The sequence below is a fragment of the Strix uralensis genome, chromosome 1 (assembly GCF_047716275.1).
Source record: "Strix uralensis isolate ZFMK-TIS-50842 chromosome 1, bStrUra1, whole genome shotgun sequence".
Taxonomy (NCBI): Eukaryota; Metazoa; Chordata; class Aves; order Strigiformes; family Strigidae; genus Strix; species Strix uralensis.
This window is the reverse complement of record NC_133972.1, coordinates 98,124,027-98,129,321: the sequence shown is the minus strand read 5'-3', so window position 1 is coordinate 98,129,321 and position 5,295 is coordinate 98,124,027.

Below are 5,295 nucleotides of genomic sequence, written 5' to 3'. Positions count from 1 at the left end.
TGATTCCTGTTTCTCTGAGAAACCCCCAACGAGAGTAAAATTTAGTAAACAAGGGGATGATTTGGGCGGTTATTTTCCTTCTCAGCCTTTATTGAGACACATTTCCTCAGGCTGATCTCAGAGCTGCTGTTTTTCAGAGAAGATGTGAAGTGCAGTCTTGACTTCTTACTGTCATTAAATGTCACACAACGGTATTTGCAAAGGAAGGGGTGTCCTTACTAGAAAGCCAGCAACTACATTTTCTAAGTACAAATGGACCATGGATGAGATGATAAGCAGCTGTCCTGCCTCAGCACAAGATAGGTCAGTATTTTGGGAGCAATCCCCTCTGATATCGCTCAATACACACTTTGCAGGGCTGCTTTGTATTCCTGCACACTGGGGAAAACACAGAGTTCCATTCTAAAGTGTAAGCCAAGCCTCTTGAGTCCTGCATTGCTGGGGGGACAGAAAGACAGCAGTGGCTGAGAGATGCTGAGACCCGAAACAAGGAGCTTTTAGCCACCAGTGGAGGGGAATACACCACTTTAACTTTGTTTTCTCCTCTGCTCTGCCAAACTTCTCCAAGCAAATCATGCTTTATCTCTCAAGTAATTTCTGAAAACAACACAAATTCTCTACTTGGCCATGATGTTTTTCTATTTTTAATTGTACTTTATTAAATAAAAAATGCTTCCATCTACAACGAAATAAAACAAAGTTTCCAGTTATTATATGCTTTTGGTTTCTCTCTCCTCTGTAAGTACCTTATTTTCTCCAGTCATTTTCAAGATTTCAGGCTAGGATCACCTCAGCCTCTTATATCATATTATTTTCCTACCATGAAGTTGTTTATGTGTATTGTTTACCCAACAGACACTTCTCTTTCACTTGGTATATTCATTACTAAATAATTCTGTGAGAAGATACAGGCCACTGATTTTTTGCAATTTGCATCCCCATACTCTAAGCTATGTTGAAAGCAAAGCTTTTTGGTCCTCTTGCTTTGGAAGTACATTAATATTTCTATGACCTTTACTAGATGGCAGATGAGAAGCATTAGGAATAAAATAACAAACAAACCAAAGGAAACCAATTTTTTAAAATGAGTATTTCTGAAAGGAGCAAGAGGGAAAAGAATCTAGTCTAAAAAAATATGAACTTTAGCTAGAGTTATGATAATTGTTCTATTGTAGCCTATTTTTCCATGTCAAAATATTTCTTTATGATCAATCCATTCAACATAATGCAAAAATGTATTTGAAGGGGTTTAGTAGCTACGCATACAAAAAATATATAGATATTATTTAGAGATATTTAGAATAGTTTAAGACATGTTTATTTACTGTGTACATTGAAGGGATCATATTAAAAGCACGGTCAGTATGCTAATAACTACTTTACACAAAACCGCTTGAAATCATTTAACTTCCAAAGCCTGCTGGTTATAAAGAGAAATTCTGTGAAACAAGTTGTAAATGTAGTGACTTTTTGTGTGGTGCAAATGCTCTGCTTTAGAAGACTATACTTTCTGAAGCCTTTAGAAGACTGTAGAAGGAAAACCAACTAAATTCTACCCAGGAAACCATTTCTCTCACGGCAGCATTGTTTTTCAGTGGTTTTACTACACACCGGAAGCCAACTCTGTTCCTGTTCATCTAGGTGTCAATGCCATAACTCAAAGGAACAGATCCAGAAATGATTTTTAGTGACTTGAAATTTGACTGCTTTATGAACACTGTGTATAAATTAAAAACATCTAGGATTCCACAGTGTCCCATGAACTAAAGTATTTGTTTACTGGTTTCTGACTGGAGGCAAAACTGAGATTCTTTAATAACAACCCTCTTTTATATACTTTATATCATATGCCACAGTATCAAGTGAAAGGATATTCGGGGGGGGGTGGTGTGTTATTTCTCTTTAGGATAGTGTGGAAGAGTCAGAGAATTTTAAAAAAGCAATCCACTAGAATTAATTAAAAAAACAGTTCACCACACCATGAATCACATGAATCTGGAAGGGTTCAGATTAAATCAAGTAGTGCTATTTATAGGACTGACACGATGGCAAGAATCCCCTTCTGTCTTTACTACCAAGTGCAATGCTATTGCAGCCAGTAAAAACAGGAATCGGCCTTATATTGAATGTATCACATCATACCTCTTTTTTAGTTATTGCTTTTTTAAGTTCTTCTGTTACAATACATGAAAATTTTCCCTCCTTGAGGTTTCAAGGAATACTATCTTAAAATGATCAAAATACAGATTTTTTGAAATCATAACAACTTCTTAATGGGAAAAACTGTTAGAAAGCATGTTTTTTGTTGTTTAATTAGTTTATTTTAGGTGAAATGAGGGACTTCTTTATAGTTTGGATACAAGCATTTCCCTTTTATTTGCTCTTTAAGTCCAAGAGCTTGTTGCTCTTTGTTCAAGTTTTCAGAGAAACTGAAAGTAACTAGAAACTGACTTTAAAAAATACCTTTCCTCCCCACTGTTTATTTTTTTTATAAATTTCCTCAGTTTGATTTAGCAGTATGGAGAAATGTAAATCATCTTTACATTTTTTTAACAATTTTATCTAGAGGATTTCTAACACACACCTTCCACTCACTAGATGTAGAGATTCTGTCTCTTAACCAATCTGTAATGTCAGAGAAAACCCTGCTGAGTTACCCAGCTGAGAACCTGCCCCATTTTAAATATAGTTCCCATCTCCTTAGATTATTGCACTTTAATTATGCCATGTGTAAAATGTTTTTATACATAAAGCAACCAATCTGAACTTACTCAAGCGATGGCATCTGTCTTTGCAGTCAGTGTTCTCAGCCCACTGCTGGTTTAAAATGTAATCAGTTTTCATCTGCTAGTTTGAATGGAATTTAAGTTTCTGTGCAAGATATAGCCTGTGATGCTGCATTGCATTGCACAAAGACAGTTCCTACATTCTTACCCGAAGTCAGATCACTTCCTCTGCACTGCAGAGTTGGGGCTCTGAAAGATTTAATTGGAATCGTTCTCAAGCATGTAACAACATAGCCTTTGTAACCAGTAACAAATTTGCAAATGTTTTTATATGGAACATAATTATTCAATAGGATGTAAAAGCCAAATTTGCAACAGAGACTACGTTTTCATCTAAAATATTAGCTGCTTTATATATATGCGTAGCTCCAAAATGGAGAACCACAAAAGGCAAAGGCAGGTTGCATCCTTCCTGTACCTGTACATATACTTCAGTTTTGCACATGTACCTATAAGTTCTAATTCAATGCATACAGAGAAACTGATGACAGCACCTCTTTTGAAATATCTGGTATTGGTGATTTGTGCGTGATGGAAATACAGAAAGCTAGAAGTGATATAGTTTCTATGTAAGGTCAGACATTTCAAGAACTGGAATCTTTCTGCCCCACTTTAGGATAAACAATCTGCTACAGTCTTATTAAGAGAAATGTTATCCCTTAGTGCCAGTGCTTGTCTTGCGTAGCTGTCATCTCACATTCCCTAGGGGCTTGTATATCTTCTGTGACTGAGATCTGCACAGCAATGTCAGGCATTTGGATGCTCAGTTCCCATTATTGTTGCTGAGAATCCCTTTGCTAAGGGATGTTAGTTCTTTGTGCAGATTCGCTGTCTTCTGGCTCCGTGGTTTATGTTGCCTACCTGTCAGTATTTCCAGTGAGTCTTCAGTCTGCTCTTGAAAAGGCCTTTTGTTATTGATGCATTTTATAATCCTTCACAGAAAGCCATTAATTGGCTATGAGAAAGCTATTTCTTACCAACTTGTCACACACACGTTGTGCTAGTGTGCATAGCTAGTATGGGGTTATGTTTTGGATTTGTGCTGGAAACAGAGTTGATAACACAGGGATGTTTTAGTTACTGCTGAGCAGTGCTTACACAGAGTCAAGGCCTTTTCTGCTTCTCACCCCACCCCACCAGCGAGTAGACTGGGGGTGCACAAGAAGTTGTGAAGGGACACAGCTGGGACAGCTGACCCCAACTGACCAAAGGGATATCCCAGACCATATGATGTCATGCTCAGCATATAGAGCTGGGGGAAGAAGGAAGGGGGGACATTGGGAGTGATGGCATTTGTCTTCCCAAGTCACCGTTAAGCATGACGGAGCCCTGCTGTCCTGGAGATGGCTGAGCACTTGCCTGCCCATGGAAAGTGGTGAATGAATTCCTTGGTTTGCTTTGCTTGCGTGCGCGGCTTTTGCTTTACCTATTAAACTGTCTTTATCTCAACCCATGGATTTCTAACTTTTAGCCTTCCAATTCTCTCCCGCATCCCACCAGGGTGGAGTGAGTGAGTGGCTGTGTGGTGCTTAGCTGCCGGCTGGGATTAAATCATGACACATATGTACCTGAAAAGCCTGGAGAAAGCCTGTACTGGAGAAAAGCAAGCAGCAGGGGTAACAGAGCAGGAATATAGATGATTTAGATAATACCAGACACTTTGGGACAGAAACTTCTGAGCAAGCTGCCAGGCTGTCCAAATTATAATAAAGTATTTGGACTGTTTTGGCCCCTGGAGCACCGTAGAACTCCCCAACCTACAAAATTCACATCTGGTCCTCTCTTTCTCAGGGATGCAACTTCTTCATGTTGTCTACACCAACATCAGAAAACAAAACAGAGCTGAGACAAAGCCTTAAGTATTGGCCTTCCATCTTCCCTATTTAACTGTTTTCAGTTTAAGCATAAAAGAATTTAAGCATGGATGCAAGCCACACAATGTTAATTAGACTCCAGACCAGAGAACATAACCTGGCTCCTTTTGTTCACTACTACACACAGAGTCAGTACAGGCAAAGATTAAAATCTCACTTTGGGACATTTAACCATCTTTGCAAGACACACTTAGGACAGCTAGTGAGAAGGGCAGCTGCTCTGTAATGATTTCTTAGTTAATAATACATTTACATATGTGTGTCCCCATGTGTATGTGTGTGTATATATATACATATATACACAAAATGTTTATGTCAATGGATGGAACAGCTACAGCACCATTTTCAACCTTATTTAACAAGGCCATCCAGTACAAAGAACAAGTTTCAAGCCTTTGACTTACAACTCCTCTTGTTTTTAAGATGGTTTTAACTGTCAATGCTAGTAAGACACAAATATGAGAATAATATAATAAGGACTACCACAAATACCCACTTCTATGTTATTTTATTTTTGTTCCATATTTAAAGTATCCACACGTCTTCACACATTTCCTTCCTCCTCACTGTCAGACACTGAGGCTCTCAGTTATGCAGGTATAAAGGATTGACACTTTCTAAACTGTAACAGTTTC